Consider the following 17,568-nt stretch of genomic DNA (forward strand, 5'->3'; position numbering starts at 1 on the left):
TTGCTAGGGTACAAGTTTCGGATTACACCGACTCTGATATATGGGACACGACTAAGGATCGCGCACAAATACCGTAACAGATTGCGGGTCGCCAGAATTCGATCGGGAGGACTGCGGAAGCATACGAAATGGTACGGTCTAGGATATGGGCCTTACAGCAGACGTTCAATCCACCACTGTTTCCTGCCATGTGGACCACCTGACTTCCCATGTATGGCTAATTTTTTGGGTGCCCCTCTATCTAAAGGGGCCCCATCAAATGCACGGTTTTGATGTTCAACACACATCATGGTGGGGCCTGCGGCTGGGACCGACGGTCCCCACCTCTCCACTTAACGCAGCAATAGGACGGTGCTACAGCATCCTTTGGATGAGCAGTGACAGCGCCTGCTGCACATGATTTTTTTTGTTTTTCTCAGGATTTTCCTAGGTGGGGCCCGCATCAGGAGGATTCACTCCATCCATTGGATTTTATGGCTCATGACAGACCAAACGAGCCCAATATTAAGCATGTTTTGGTGTGTAGAAACATTAAAGTGGGCCCTAACAGATTTTAATAATCAATATCACTATTTTCTATGATGCAGCCCGCCAGATATTCAGATTGGCTTCACTTTTCGGCTTAACGACTAAAATGAGTTGGGAAAAAGGGTGAACGGTGTGGATCAGATACATACATTAAGGTAGGGTCCATGTGAGTGTGACCTGCCCCCTTTAAAATGAAAGCTAATATTTATTTTTCCCTTTATACATTCCAGTAGCCTACTGCTACATGTCCCAAGGTAGGATAGTTGGATGAAATACGTTCATCCAGGTGGGGTCACATACACGTGGCTCATCAGCCACATACGTTGGGGTGGCCTTACACGTGGACCACTAATGGACGGTTTGGATAAAACATACCTCATGTGGGTCTCATGAGATGGACGAAAGGTGTGGATGAAATCTACACGCAGGTGGGTCCCACGGCATGTACGGCATGGATCAAGCATCAAGGTGGGCCACAAAAGTAAAAAAGAGAGAGAGAGAGAGAGGGAGATAGAGAGACGTGAGTAGTGGGGGGACCCCGCCACTATGGGTCCCTCTTAGAACAATGCATACATCAAGAGGGGTCCCACCATATGTGGGCCCTCAAATCATAAAAATCATCAATAGAAAACCTAAGATCACCCACCTTTGATCTCCTCTTCCTTCTTCCACCTCTAACCTCTAGAGCTCCAAGGGAATGATTTTTAATGGTTGAGATGATCTTTGGATGGTGGTATTGGGTGGTAGGGAGTGGGTCACACTAGTTTCTTATCTCCTTAGAAAACCATGGACGTTGGGTGCTTGGGGTTGCTTGGGAGAATGAGAGAGAGAGGTTATAAGAGAGAGAGGGATGGGTGAGTGATGGGGTGAGTGATGGGTGTACTTGAAAAGGGATGGGTGGAGAGAGAGAGTTGACTTTGGGTTGCATGGGGATGAGACATGTACTTGACATGTGAGGTGATTGATTTGACATGTTTCTCTTAGGTTTTACAACGCGCAGCGTTTGCCTTGAACTGAACACGAGCCCACATCTTTTGGCTCGGGTATTGCCTCAGCGAGCGAGACACGACATTGGAACCGCAGCGACGGCGTGGTCGCTAGATTACAAGTCTCGGGTTGACCCAACTCTGAAATACAAGATATGACTCAAGGTCATGCACAACTACCAATTACAGATCGTGAGTCACCGAAATTTGACCGGGAGGACCATAGAAGCCTACAAAACAGTACAGGCTAAGATAGGGGTCTTATAGGTCACTTTTCTGCTAAAAAGATCACGACCAAAATTCTCTAGTACAACTTTTATTGTCCCATTATGTTCAAAGATACTCACGAGTTTTGCAAAGCTTATGAGCGTTGTAAAAAATCGGAAGGTTTTTTCAATAGAAATATGATGCCACTGAACCCCATTCTAATTATCGAAGCATTTGATTTCTGGGACATCAATTTCATGGGACCATTCCCCCCATCATTTAGGAATAATTATATTTTGCTCACGATAGACTATGTCATTAAGTGGGTTGAGGTTATCTCATGCCGAAATAATGATCATCAAATGGTCATTCAATTCTTTAAAAAAAAAAATCCTTTCTCAGTTCGGTACACCTAGAGCCATTATAAGTGATGGAGGGTCACATTTTTATAATAGGCCATTCAAAAAATTAATGAAAAATATGGCATTTCACATAAGGGGAGAACCCCCTATCACCCGCAAACAAGTGATCAAGCTGAAATTTTCAACAGGAAAATCAAACAAATTCTAGAAAAAATGGTTAATCCTGATCAAAAGGATTGGTCAATCCAATTAATTAATGCTTTATGGGCTTACTGTATAGCTTTTAAGACCCCCATTGGAATGTCTCCCTCTAGACTTATATATCAGATGGCTTGCCACCTTCCTGTGAAGCTGGAACATAAGACCTACTGGGCAATTAAAAATATGAACTTCAACTTAGACAACGTCCGCTCGCTGCACCAACTTTAGATGAATGAACTCGAATAAATCCAAAATGATGCATATGAGAATTTGAGAATTTACAATGATAGGATGAAGGTGTTCCATGATTGGAGCATCCTTTGAAAATCGTTCACAATTAGTTAAAAAGTCCTTTTGTATAATTCCTAATTAAATCTATTTTTGGGTCAGCTTCACTCTCATTGGACCGACCCCTTTATTGTGAAATTGGTATATCCTCATGGAGCTGTTGAGATTGAGAATCCAATGAATGACAACAATTACAAAGTGAATGGACAATGGTTAAAGCCATTTATTGAGAAATTTGTTTCAGAGGATACGTCCACCCCTCTGACTGATCCTGTGTATCGGGATTGACCTCTTAGTTTGATGCAGGTATAGTTAGGTTTATTACTTTCTTAGGATTAGATTATTTTGTATAGTTTTTTTAGTTTTCGTGCTAACCCATGTACATGTTGAGAGCTTTAGAACAAGTTTCAATTCTTCAGGTACTACCTTTCCGTCACCTCCCTTTTATTTTTATTGTCTCATGTGCATTGAATTTTCACATCTCTTACATTAAGGACAATGTAGAATTTAGGTTGGGAGATGTGGGATTAAGTAAACTAATTGGTATTTTCTTAGTTTTTCAAATAAAGATTTTTAAAAATTTTCAATTTGTCAAGTTAAAAACTCGTTTGGAAAGTGATAGTTTGTGTAATTAAGAATATTTTGAGTATTATGACATGATAGAGAGTTGAATTTTGAATTGTTGGAGTTTGATCTACTAAGTAGACTATATCCAATTGATTGGATAAGAGGAAGTTTAAATATCACTTTCATATAAATCACAATTCACACTAGACTTGTCTTCTATGGAAAATAATAGAATTTCTGATTGTTAGTTTGTATATCACTGATAGGTATTGAAAACTAAGTTGGAGATCTTGATCTACCTTAAAAGATGAAAAGAGCTAGTAAAAAATAGTTAGCTCAATAAAAAGGCAATACATTGAAGAGAATTTTACCGAAAAAGAAGGAAAAATCTAAAAATAATGTGAAAAGGGTTGTCGATATAAAATCAGAAGCTGGAAAAAGAAGAAAAAGGGGACAAATTTGGAATCAATGCTTGTGTTATTCCATTTATCTTGAAGTGATGAGCATAGCTAACATTATGAAACAATAATTATTGTTTATAGAAAGTGAGTTGAGATTCACCGAGCACATTAGAAACTTGATGTGTGAACTTATTCTCTTAGTTAGTTGATGTAGGAAGACTTGATTTAATTGATTTCTCATGAGATTTAGATCTAGGTTTTCAAATTTTCACTCTCTCAACTTTGATTCATACTCATTCATACTTGATTTCACAAAAGATTATTTTCTAAAAGAGGTTTAGAAATTAAGAATTGAAGATTGCTTCACACATATTTTGCTCGAGACTAGTAAAATGCTAGTTAGGGGTGTTTTGAGTGCCAAATATTGCATATTTTTCCTTGTTGATATCTTGATTTTATAGACATGATAGTGCTTAATCGATATATTTATGCATGTTTGTTTTGCAAGGTGATTTCAAGGGCTTGGATTAAAAAGGATGCTAAAAGAATGAAAATAGATGCTTGAAGATTATCAAGGCAAATAATAGATCTTTAGAGACTAAGATTGAAGATTTCAAGGGCCCAAGATTCAAGAAAACTAAGTGAAGAAGGAAGAAAATTGGATTTGCAAAGTGCTGAATTTTAGAAAGACTGAACTCATCTGTTGACCACACGCCTCCCCATTTATAAGAATAGAAAATCAAGAATTAGCCAATAACTTCTTCGCCAGGTTTACCCAGGTCTGACTAAAGTTGAACTTAGACAGGACTTGCTCGAGAAAATTCCATTTGACCCTATCATAAGCATTTTCCATGTCAAACTTGATAGTTACAGTTTTACATGGACTTATTTGTTTACCTCTCTGAAGTATTCTTGGGCTATGGCAATGTTCTCTACTATTTGACAGCCTTGAATGAAAGCTCCCTACTCTTGAGAGATAATCCTCGGAAGCAACAATGATAATTTATTCACAATTACTTTTGACAAGATTTTGTAAAGACAATTGCATAGACTTATCGATTGATAGTCCAAAAGACTTATTGTTAAGTGTCAAACATTTCATATTTTCCCCCGTTTATATCTTGATTTTATGAACATGATAATGCTTAATGGTATATTTTTTACATGTTTGTGTTGCAAGGTGAATTTGAGAGCTTGGATTGAAAAGAATGTTATAAGCATGGATTTGAAGTTCAAGAATCACCAAAGCAAGGAGTGGATTTTAGGAGACCAAGATTGAAGATTTCAAGACCTCAAGATCTAAGAAAACCAAGTGCAAAGGATGAAGAAAAGACTAGAAAAAAACACAAGTCAAATAGAAGAAAAAATAGACAGCTCTATCCAACTTGAGCCAACTTCAGTCCGACCAAAAGTGCACAAAATAGTCTATTAAGAATCGTGATTTTCAGACTTTAATTCGGTCCTACTTGAGCCAACTTTGGTCCGACCGAAATCGTAAAAAACTGTCCAACAAGAAATCAGGATTTTCAGGCTTAATTCAGTCCGACTGAAGCTAACTTCAGTTGGAGATTTTGGTTGGACTCGGTCTGACCTAAATGCTCTACTCCTAAATTCAAGACATGACTTCGGTCTAACCGAAGCGTAACGCGAGGATTATGCGGAGTACGTAAATTCAAGCCAGTTTTTGGAAATTATAAAGCGATGCATAAGATGGGACTTCACAACTATAAATAGGAATCCCTGGGACATTCTTAGGGATCTTCTAGGGTTTAAGGAGTGGAACAAAAGGGCAAAGGAGCCGCCGCAAAGAGTTTTTCTTCTTATTCATTAGTTGTTTTCATGTTTTATTTAAGAGATTTTGGTTTAATCATGTCCATGGTTAACTAAACCTCTTAGCTAGGGCTAAGAGGTGAAGCTTATAGCGTGATTAAGATGTTTATCTTTCTTTGATTCTTGTTTATATTGAACTTCATTAATTTCTAGTTGATTTTAAGGAATTTTTTCAGTTTTCTATAGTTTGTTGTGACTCAAATTACAATAGACACTGCGATAGCTTTGAATTTCTTCTTTTCCTATTTGAGATTGTGGGATTGGTAAATCCTATTGTTCACCATCGTCTCTTGGGCATGGTAGGGTGATGGAATCCCTTCCAAATTTTCACAATCTTGCTCCATTGAGGCTAGTTCAATGAAAAGTTAAGAGATTTGATCATCTCTTCTAATTAAATAAGATAGGACTCTGATTCCAATTGTACTTCTTGAATTAAGTAAGGTAGCATCTTGATAGCTACAAGTGGATCCTTGGCACCCTAGTTCCCACCTTTAAATTCACAAGTTTCCATAACATTATTCATGATTACTCTCTCTATTATTTTAGATTTAGATTTAGATCTTCTTCTAGTTTTAGTTCTAGTTATTTTCATAAACGAACAAGATTAATCCCTGTGGATTTGACCTCGGTCTCACCGAGATTATTACTACATCGTGACCCTACATTAGGGGTTGTGAACAAGTTTTTGGCATTGCTGCCAGGGACTACGATTGCATTTTTCTGAATATTAGTTAGTATTAGAATTAGGTTAAGATTAGGATTAACTTTCTATTTTATTTCTAGGTTAGGATTTTTTCTGAACTTGTCTTTAGAATCTAACTTGGTTTTCCATTTTGTAGGATTCTAATATAGCAATCTCCAATCCGGTAACCTCTTTCTAATTCTTTCTCTTATTTATTTTTTAGATATCTTATTTGTTTTAGTTTCCTTAGTTTTCTTTCTTAAGTTTAGTTTTTAGTTGCTTTTGGGCTGAGAGTGTTTTATGTCCAAGTGGGTTCGTGACAACACTCGACGTTTCTTAAGTGAAAGAGGATTGGTTGAAGGGTTGCCTATTCATCACTAGATTAGACATCACTTGAGATCTCTGAGTCAGTAGAAGTTATGGCTGCAAATCAACCTCAACATCTAATTGAGGAAATTCAGTATGAAAACAAGGTGCATAATGCACCCTCGCCTCGTACACTATGAGATTATTTACAACCGGCGGGGGTGAGCACACCTTCTTGTATGTTTTTTCCATAAAATATAGGAAATATGGATATTAAGACAGGGGTGATCCAACTCCTTCTGAAGTTCCATGGACTTGAATCTGAAAGTCCATATCAACACATGAAAGAGTTTGATGAGATAATAACCACTTTACACTCTCCCAACGTGTCAGAGGACACAATCAGGTTGAAACTTTTTCCCTTCTCCTTAAAAGAAAAAGCTATGACGTGGTTGCACTCACTACGTCCATGATTCATTGGCAGATGGAACGACTTGACAAGGGAGTTCATAAAGAAATTCTTCCCATACCATAAGACGAACACCATCAGGAAGTCAATCATGAACTTCGCCCAAAAGGAAGATGAGACATTCTTCCAATGTTGGGAGCGGTTAAAGGATCTTGTCAGTTCATGCCCACAACATGGTTTCGAAACGTGACATATAACAAATTTCTTCTATGACGCACTAGCATTTTCCATGCACCAATTTGTTGAGATGATGTGTAATGGGGAATTCAAGAATAAAGATGTCGATGATGTGTGGGACTACACTACCAAAAAAATGAGCAAAGGCTACGGATTATAATGACTTTTAGCTACAGATAGAAACCATAGTAAAGTTAATACGGCTTAAATCTGTAGCTAAAGCTCCTAACCCCATCTAGTCTTGGCTAGAGCGTAAGGGGCTCCATGGGCCCACTGCAATGTATATATTTTTATCTAAACGTTCATCCATTTTGAAAGCTCATTTTAATAAATGCATCCAAAAAAGGAGGCCGATCAAGGCTCAAGTGAACCACATGGTAAGAAACATTGGAGATTAAACGCCTACCATTAAATCTTTCTTGGGAGTGGTGTGGTCCAACTGGGCCTTCGATCTTCATAAATCTTGAGATCATGTCCTAAAATGAACTTTAAAAATTAATGGACAGCGTGGATAAACCACATACATCACTGTGGGCCCACAGAACCAACGGTTGGAACGCCCGTACCTAGTTCCGTCCGATGAGTGTAATCCCCAATCCGCACCCAAAAGGAGCCCGCGAATTTTTTATTTTTATTTTTTTCATTCTCGCGGCCTGTAAGCTTTCTCTATTCCTCTCCCTCCCTCCCTCTCTCCCTCTCTCTCTCTCTCCATCTCATGCTAATAGTAGTCTGGACAGGAGGAGGTGCTTTCTCCATGCGGTGAAGAAAGAATCGAATGCTAACAACAATCTGCAGAAGCTTAACTAGCAACTCCAATCCCTCTCTCAGAATCCTTAGTACGTAAGAATGCCCGTCCCTACCTCCTCCCCTCTCTCTCTCTCTCTCTCTGTGTTTTTTCATTTCTCTTTCACCCATGGAGGATTTGAGGGTTTGTGAATCTTAGGAATTGGGGAGTTGTGGATTTTGGAAATTGGGGATTTGGGGATTTTAGGGATTTGAGGATATTGGGGGCTTTAATATTGAAGGAATTTGGTGCTATAATATTTACAGATTATTCCTTATTCATAAATTGTGGAGGCAGTACAATGATTGTTGGGAAGAAAGAATATGAAGGTGACTCATCAGAAATGAGATCGTTAGACAGTCTCTTCTACTGACAAATGGGCTTATAGTAGCACAGGGGAAGAGCTCTACTATGTTGTTATCTGGTCTTCAGGGTCTTAGTAATGTTTCTTTCCTTGTCTAAGCCTCATAGTATGGTGTTGCTATGATTCTATACATTATGGTGGCTGTATATCCTTTAGTCAATAAAGTTCTCAAATTTTTTGTATAAAATCTTTCTTAAAAATTTCAATGGAACTGAATGGTATAGATTGTTTGTTCATGAACCAGAACCACATTGTTGAAACTACGGAATTCCTGGGTTGAGTTTGAGTGAAGCTTCAAAATATGCAAGCTCAACGCCCTTGTATTGTGTACTGATTAAAAAACTTTTTTTTTTTTAGTGTTCTGAGATGCTTCTATGTTAGTTTGACGATATTTCCTCATCGTTTGAGTACTGTGTGTAGCCATGTTTTTCCTCAATGGAAGGTGTTGAGGAAACTTTCCCCTTTTGTGATTCAAAGAGGGGTCTTGTCTTCCTAAATTCCTGTCCAATATCACGTCTGCCTTATTTTCAACGGTCAAGATGTTAGTGAACATGTCTATCATGAAAGAAACTAATTGAGTTCAATGATTTTTGGTGTTTTCCTTTCTGATGACATTTGCCTGGCATCTATGATTCGTTGGAATTGCTTAATACCTATTTGCAGCAACTGTTTTTAAGTGGTTGGGACAGGCAATGATTCTAGGAATGATTAAAATGAACTTACCTCTATGTTCCTTTCATTTTCAACTTAGTGTAGTAAATGTTTACTTTGTGAATGGAAAGTAGCAGGGGCAGCAGCTGCTGCTGGTCTTTCTCTTTCTGATGTTACTGCAGAAGCAAAGTATGCATCTGAAATGGTGGGAACGATGGGTGTCGCCCTCTCTGTTTGTACACTTCTAGGCCAGGTCGCATCAGATCGTTTAGGCTCAAGAATAATGGAGCTAGGTCTTGGAATCGTAAGTTGTTAAATAATCTCATTTTCTTGCTATCTTAATTACAGTTTAATCCATTTCAGGTACCTTTAATGATCAAGCAACCTGAATGAAGATCTTCCAATGATTATCGATCTTTATATGTATCTCAACCACTAGAATATAATTTCTTGGGACCCTGCGATGGCTACTTGAGAATAGGACTTCAGAATTTATGCATCAACATGCACCACTATGGCTTTCATAAATTGGTTCTTTGACTTGAAAATATTTCTCACACTACAGGCTTTGCTTTGTGTTAGATCATTCCAATTGGTTGACATCATCCTGCTGATTGGCTAGTGTAATGACATGTATTTCCTTTTGCAGCATGGGGAGCCTAGGGCCACTGTTGCTGACATCCAACCTGTGGATGTAGTGGTATCTCATGTTCTAAAGCAGATTTTATCAATGGTCTATTTCACTTGATCACTGATTATTATACTGCTACTTCTACATTCTGTTTTGTTGCTTAAAATATGGCATAACTGGTCCCATGATAAAACTGAAACTCAATTATGATTGCATGCTAAATCTAGTTCTCTTTTCTCATCTTTTTATCCTTTCTAGACATTATTGGAATCTTTACTGGTCCCAGTAGTGTTTAGTTCCTTTAATTCCTTTGCATTCTCTTCTTATATTTTACTATTGGCACTAGTGCAGCTATCTGGTCTTCAGGGGCCTGGTAATGTGGAATTTTGGATAGTTTCTTCATTTTTCTATGCATATTGGTGTTATATATATATATATATATATATATATATATTTATATATTTATATATTTATATATATTGAAAACCTTGCTTATGGGTATTTTTGTTTTTCATCACATCTGAAAAATGAATTGGACTATATTTGGGTTTTCTCGTTTTTCTAATTACCCATTACAAAACATGTATTACAAATGAAAGATCTCTTATCTTGGAGAAATGAGATTGTTCTTCATTCATGGAATGTACATTGTTTCTTCTCTCATCTTGATGGGTGTGAAGAGTGATATAATTGATATAAGAACTGCAGTGGAAATTGCTACTTTTGAAAGAAATAGAGTAGGTAGGTTCTTGTAATATTTAGTCATCAAACAAGGGTGATTTGGATAACTTATTCAGTGGACCATAGCCCAAAAATGAAGTCAAATGGACTGCAATGGCCATCCATTCAATGGCCTGCAAACAAATCATTAAAACAAAGTCGAGATAAAAAGAGAGAAACCAAGAAAAGAGAAGTGAAGTGGTTTACATTCAACTAGAAAACTCATAATGAGCATATTGTTTGGATAGTTTCAATTAGCATAAAAGAGATGGAGACTGTTTCTTTTGCCTGCCCAGTGGGCTATCTGGTCTTAGAGAAACTTGCACTCTTTTAAAGATAAAAGGGTTCAGTTGGGGGGAGTGCTTCAATCCATGAAGGAGTGGGCTCCTTCATCTTCTATGGGTTGGGTTTGAAGCCTTGATGTTCGCATTTTTCTGTTTATTGGTTTCTGTTTTTCTATCTTTTTCTTTTGGCTATTGCCTATAATTTGTTCATCTTTGAATGGAAAAAAAGTTTCAAGCAACATAGTTTTTGGGCTACTGTCCATTCACACAGTAGCACATGTATGATGGTGACCACGAACTACATAACTTCCATTTCTCTTGCTGTGAATTGATGATGAGGCATATTTTTAACCCAGTAGCAACTTATTCAATCATGTGTTCACTCCCCAAGTGTAGGGTTGTGATGTAGTAATAAACTCGGTAAGATCGAGGTCGAATCCACAGGGACTGATACCTGTACGTTTCCTTAAACTAGGTAGAAATAGAACTAGACTAAGATGTGATCTAAACCAAATAGAATTTAGGAAATAATTGTGGAATAATTATCTAAAACTTTAAGTAAGTCAGAGGAAAGAAACTAGGGATTCAGAGGATCCACTTGTAGAGATCAGGGAGATCTTATGCCTGCATCAAGGATTATGGAATTCAAACTGAACTTACTTGATCTGATTTTCAAGAGATGAAAGGTATATGAATTAGAATGGATTCCATCATCAAACCATGCCCAGGAGACAAAGTAAACAACAGAATTAAACTAATTACCAACCAACCAACAACGTATGAAGATCAGGAAGGGTACTGTCATCCTACCATGCCCATGGAACAATGATGAACAACAGGGCTTCCTGACTTCATAAACATAAAAAGGGGAAGAAATAATTAAAGCCATTGCAAACCCATTGTAATTTCAGTCACAACAGACCATTAAAGACTAAGAAAACTATTCCTTGAATAATCAACTTAAACTCAGTTCAGAAATTTAAAGTGCATGGAATTAGACTCTCCCATCTCGCTACAGGCTTCACCTCTTAGCCCTAGCTAAGAGGATTAGCCTAGCATGATCATGCTAGGACCCCGTAGACAAAGTAAATAAACAGAAAAGAAAATAGAAAAGAACAAGAAGGAAAGAGAAGAACAGACCCAGCCTCACCCACCAGACCGTTTTTCCTCCCTCACGTGCAGCAGCAGCAACGCAACTCCCTTCCTGACGTGCAGCTGCTACAACTGCTCCAGTGCTCTCCTCAAAACGCTGCAAGTTCCATGATCCAGCAGAAAAACCCACCTGCTGCTTCAAAGCCTCTTTTGCTTTCCACGTTCCCTGTCTTCTCCTGCACTCTCCTCTTTTTCCTCTCTGTTTCTCTTCCTTAAACCGAGCACAAAACCAAAACCGAGCAGCAGCAGCAAAAACTCCCTGACTTGCAGCCCTTCTTCTCTTTTCCTTTCCCTGACGTGCAGCCCTTCTTTTCAACGTGCAGCCCTCACGTTCCGCCTCCAAGAATGCCTCCCTCTTCTCTCTCTCTTTTCCTTTTATCCCTTGCTAGGGACGGAGGAGCGAGGTGTTGTATTCGAGACGGAAACAAATTCATTTACGCAGACAGAGCTGCCGCAGCAACGCAAAAGGCGTTGGTTTGGCCTCAGTTTGGGAGGCTTGCCGTCCAGTAAACTCAAAACTGACTTCTTGGCTAGGGTCATTCCTGGCTTGGTCATCATCTAGACGGTTTGGATTACCAATCCGATCACAGGCAGTGGCCCACAATCGGCCGAAAATTTCGGATTTCCCGGACGCGAAAACAGGGTGCGTAATGTACTTACACTGTACCGATGGTGGGGCCCACATCGCTTGTGTTTTGAGAAATCCACGCCGTCCACTGCGTTCTACTCGAAAAACCAGGTGGGAAGCACTACTTTTGGACCAAATTCTATGTGGCCCACAATACCTTCTACTCCGCCGTTCATCATGCCTTTAACGGTTAGGATTCTGCAATATTTTACATGGTCTCAAAAGGCCACCTTGGTGAGGTAAATACCCCACCTACGCATACAATGGACGGTCCCGATTGATGCAATGCATGATGTGTGGGGCCCACAAGCAGATCCGACGGATGATCAGCGTTAACGCTGTTCCGTTTTTTTGAAAAATTCGGATTTCGTCGGTCAGCGCCTGCTGACCGACTTTGTGTGCACGGGTGCACGGCTGGTGCACTTGCAAACTGTATACATGCAATGCACATGAGGTCCATTATGGTGTACGTACAAAATCTCCTTCGTCCATCTGGTTCTTCACATGATTTAAGGCGTCGAGACCGAAGATGAGGCGCATCCAGAGATCAGGTGGGCCCCAGATTAGTAAATTGTGGGCTGAAATGTCCATTGGGCCACTTCCACAGCGATTGAACGGATGAAATTTGACGTGTACAGTTCATTTATGGTCTTTAGGCCACGTATGGAGTTTTGAACTGATCAGATGGTGAGAACCCTATGATCTTGCATTCTGGACACTTTTCACCCCACTTGAGCTTCAATTTCTCGATTTTCTTGGATCCCTGGAGTGCAAATCTATCGATCTTGGTCTCCTAGGATCCGTCCCATGCTCTGGTACTTTCAGACCATTAAATCCATGCTTTTAGTACCCTTTCCCAGTCCAGGCTCGTGAATACTCCCTGCATCACAAACATGATTAAATCAGGTTGTTAAATCGTACTATGTTCGTAAATCTAGGAAATAATTGGGGTCTAATATGCAATATTTGACCCTCAACATCATGTAATAAAATGTGGTTTTATTTGTAACTTAGTACACATTTCTAGTTGCAGCCAAACATGCCAATATGGCAAAGGTTTAGGATGTTGTTGTATCAACTTTGATTGGTTAAGTGGAATTAATATTGCTATAAAATCTTACTGTTCTTATATAGCTATTGAAAATTTGATATGGGTTCCAATTTCCACTACGGTCCATTGTCCTGGTTGTTGACGTAAGTTTTGAGGGAAGGCGATTGAGTGAGGTGATTGGGAACAGCGGGTGTTCCTGGTTTGGTGCTTTTCTTCTATTGCAGTCTTCTCCTTGCAATGTAGCTCCTTATCCAAGGAGTCACATCCTCGCTGATCTTGATCATAATGAAGAATAAGAGGTGGTAGATGATTGTCATACTGAAGAGAACCAGCAGGTCCAACCATTTCGAGTGGTCAACGTCGATCTAGAAGACGTACTCTAGTATGTATTTACCAGAGATCATTGGGAGATCTGGTGTCTGGTTATCAAATTCCTGGCCCCTCAGATCATTCTGGTATTGGCCCTGAGGAGCAAAAAGAACATTTTGAATATTGAACCTTTTAAGTGAAAATTCTACATTTTAAGAAGAAAATTGTTAAGGGCCTAAGTATTCGAGTTTAGGAATCTTTCGTTATAGTCTGATTCTCCATGGTTTGAAGCACTTTATCAATATATATTTTTAAAATTTTCTAGATGAATGGGTCTTCCTGTATTTCAAGGAATTCCAAACAACACCTTAGTTCCTTGTTCTAAAAAACACAGATTCAGATGGTTTTGTGTACCTGAAGTGCCCAGAAACGGAAACTGATGTAAGACATTAGATATCGCCAGACAGGTTTTGGGATGTCCTTTGGCAATGGCAAAGGATAAACGCGGCGTGCGTGTCTCGAATGAACACCCAAACACTTTATTCTTATCTAATTTCAATTTCCTTGCAACATGTGTGTCTCGAATGAACTAGAGGCTGGCCGTCCAAAAGCAGCAGAGTTTTCAGTAGTGGTGGCTGTTTCTATGTTGGCATTGTTTGAAATTCTCTTCATAGTTGCAATTCTCATCGCCATGAGCCACTTCCCAAACCTGTCACAAATTCTCTTCACATCGCCATGCTCCACCAGAAGATGCATTCTTTTTTTTCTTTTCTTTTTTTTCTTCTTCTTATGGATGAAAGAGATAGGGAGGATAAGAAGTGCGGGGGATTTTGATGATGCTTGACACGCTTCCATAGGGAGGGAGGAAGGGATGAATATTTTGTAGAAAAGGGTTTATCAAAGTCATGATCTCTGTAGGAAAGGAGTGGAAACCTCTTTAGGTGGCTGCCGTGATTGGGCCCTTGCAAGTCCTGATTTCCGTGGCTGGCCTTTTGGGGGATTGGGATGGAGATTTTAGTGACTTTCAGCTAATGTTTTGTCTGTAGCAGGGTCCTTTTATTTTTCTAGTTTTCTTTTTTCTCAAGTTGGTAACAAGAGAGTCACCTCCTATGCTATGTTGTGCTTTCTTCGCTATTTTGTGGTTTCAATGAAATTTCATTGTCTTTCTTCGCTATGAGTGGAGCCCATGTCTTAGGACTTTGATTTGATGAAGCCAACCACGATGCTCAAGGAGGGAAAAGGGCGTTAAGGTGAGTTGTGTCCTTGTCTTCCATTTTATTTTACATACAACGTTAATACACACAAAATAATCCAAGAGCTGACTCTCTTTTGCATGTTGAGATCAATCCAAGGCCATGACAATGCCAAGAACAACCACCTAGTGACTGTATGCAGATGTATGCAAGAGCTGACTCTCAATTTTTTAGAGAAATGCTTAAGTGCTTGCAGAGAGCCCTATAAGTTATAAGTGCTTCTACTTGCAGTGGTTGACAGTGATCAATTGAACTGTCCATTAAGTCCATGACAATTTTTCATGGGCTACTAAAATGGGATGATCCAATCAATCCTTGATTTGACCTATTTTTGTGTAATCAGCAATCAGCAATGATGATCAACACTGATTAGGCCTATTTTTGTGTAAATGATGTTGACTGTCCATATTAAAGGTCATTGATCAAATGGTTGGGTTTTGGTCGAATTATGCGATCTTTTCCCACAAAAAATGAGTCGGACCTAATGAACAGACTAGATCAATGAATCGACCTATGTTAGTGTAATGCCCCGAATCTTCAGGACCCGAGTATATGACTCGTTTCCCAAAAACCTGAGTGTTAATCTTAAAGGATGGTCAAATTCACGTATTTTTTTTTTTTTTATCAGAGTAAGCAGATGAGCGTAGAATGGACAAGTAAGCTAAAAGGAAAGTTTATATTTTCATTTAGAATATACAAGTGGTTGCCCATAATGACTTATACAAACCAATGTCCCCATTCTTACAAATACAAAATTGACATAATATTACATGTGAAACGAGGTAAACTGCAACAATCTTGAACTGTAAAATCATGTAGCAACTCTTAGCAAATAGAATCATGCACCCTTGTCAACCATAGCCTGCTCCTCACCAATATACGGGGCCACCTGCACTACCTGTACGGTTGTATATTTGATGGATGAGTGGCCAGCTCAGTGTGAATTCCCCTCAAGATTACACACCGCCGCATTAGGTAAGCATAATTATAAAACAACAAGGCAATCAAAACAATACATGATGCAATCTTTTTAAATGTATGAATGCATGAATGCACATCGGCCTGGGGATGCACATCCAGCCGGACTTGGGCTCGTCACCCATGCAAATCATCGACCTGGAAAAATCATCCAGTCGGACAGGGGTCGATAGTCGGTGGTCTGGGAGCTAGCGAAACGATACCCCGAAGATCCTAAGGGCACGTGCTACAGCATCCAGATTAGCCACCCGTCATCGCCAACATGCTATGAATGCATGATTAGCCAAACCGTTATTAATCCAGTTACAATCAGCCAATTTAGGTAAGCTCAAGGTCACTACGGGGAGCTCAGAGCCCAGCGTAGGCCGACAGCTCGGGCATAGTGTCCCATTACCACCATCCCCGGCTCATGAGACTACCATCTTAGGATGTTTAATGGAAACTCATCGACTAGTGGTCAATCATATTACAACATATGGGGCTTGCCATCGCATGGTTGCATCGTATAAAAACATCGAGCCCATATAGGGAAAATACCAGGACAAGGACACGTACGACGATATCAAATCACAAATATCAAAATAAGCCACATAGGGCGAGTATCAAAATCGTGCGATAAAAGACCATCCTTGAAAACCGTTGGACACAACAACCCTGGATGGTAGGCCCACATCACTGGTTAATTTAAACCACCATTCAATAACCACTAAGCCGAAGGTCTATTACTATCACAACCAGTCGGGTTACATCCCAAGTATGGGTGTACACATATAGGTGGGGGTTTCCCACTGGTGCACCAATTCAAGTTCCATAAGCAATCCATAAATAATCCATGAACAATCATACAAGATGAATGTTAAGCAGGCAATATAGCAATTCAATTTCCACCAACTAACACATGTGATTATAAGAGAGAGATATTAAATATAAATTTAAATAAAAACTATGACTTAAGCTAATGAGAAGATGGAAAGCTCAAGGGGAAGAATCATCACCTTATATTTTGAACCGCCTACCCGTGTTGCTAGAGATTGCATGATTCCTTAGAGTCAAACCCTATCATGAATTGTAAAGTTATACCATTAGATTCAAGCTTTACACGCTATTCTAGGTCAAGGTCTTAACCTAGGGTTTGGATTACCTTAGTTTTAGAGTTTTACCCAAGAGTCTAGGTCTAGTCTCAGACCTTGGGATTTGGACCCTAGTTAGTTGTACAATTAATTAAAGGGTTAATTTAATAGTGCTTATTAACTTTAACGATTAATATTAGCCAATATGGTAATCATAATTGTTGTGATAAATGTTAATATAATAGCTACCAGATACTTATTAATGATACAATTAGTATTAGTTAATCTGGTAATCATAATTGTTATGATAGTGTCGACTAGTACAGTCCATTATTATTGGTAATATTTAAGGATGGTAATTAAAATATTACTACATAATAATTATAACTATGTTTATAATATTTAATATCAGTGTAACTAGTCTTCCAGTGGCTAATCGTGTCTATAATAGTAATAAGGGTGGTAGTTGTAAATCGGCCCTGGAGTTTGTCCATAGCTAAGGCCTGAATTGGGCCACACACATGGGCCTATACACACCACAATGGGGCTGACACAACATAATGGGCCTCATATGTACAACAAGCGGGCCCCTCCAGGCAATGAGGCCCACGACCCAAAAATAAATGGACAGTGTGTGCAACACACATACATCATGGTGGACTAGGGACAAAAATCAAGTTAATGTGTGG

General features: G+C 39.2%; 1 long non-coding RNA gene and 1 other non-coding gene across 2 annotated transcripts; one reads left to right on the forward strand and one right to left on the reverse strand.

The window, feature by feature from the left end:
- Positions 1 to 6,900: 6,900 nt before the first annotated feature.
- LOC131228380 (small nucleolar RNA R71) lies at positions 6,901 to 7,007 on the reverse strand. Its single transcript, XR_009162884.1, has one exon. It is a non-coding gene; the product is annotated as a small nucleolar RNA R71 (small nucleolar RNA).
- A 417-nt stretch (positions 7,008 to 7,424) lies between these two features.
- Positions 7,425 to 9,769, forward strand: LOC131227250 (uncharacterized). The gene is made up of 3 exons (XR_009162134.1): positions 7,425 to 7,840; positions 8,055 to 9,334; positions 9,453 to 9,769. It is a non-coding gene; the product is annotated as an uncharacterized LOC131227250 (long non-coding RNA).
- The last annotated feature ends 7,799 nt before the right edge of the window (positions 9,770 to 17,568 follow it).

This window comes from Magnolia sinica, chromosome 15 (assembly GCF_029962835.1).
Source record: "Magnolia sinica isolate HGM2019 chromosome 15, MsV1, whole genome shotgun sequence".
NCBI classification, from domain to species: Eukaryota; Viridiplantae; Streptophyta; class Magnoliopsida; order Magnoliales; family Magnoliaceae; genus Magnolia; species Magnolia sinica.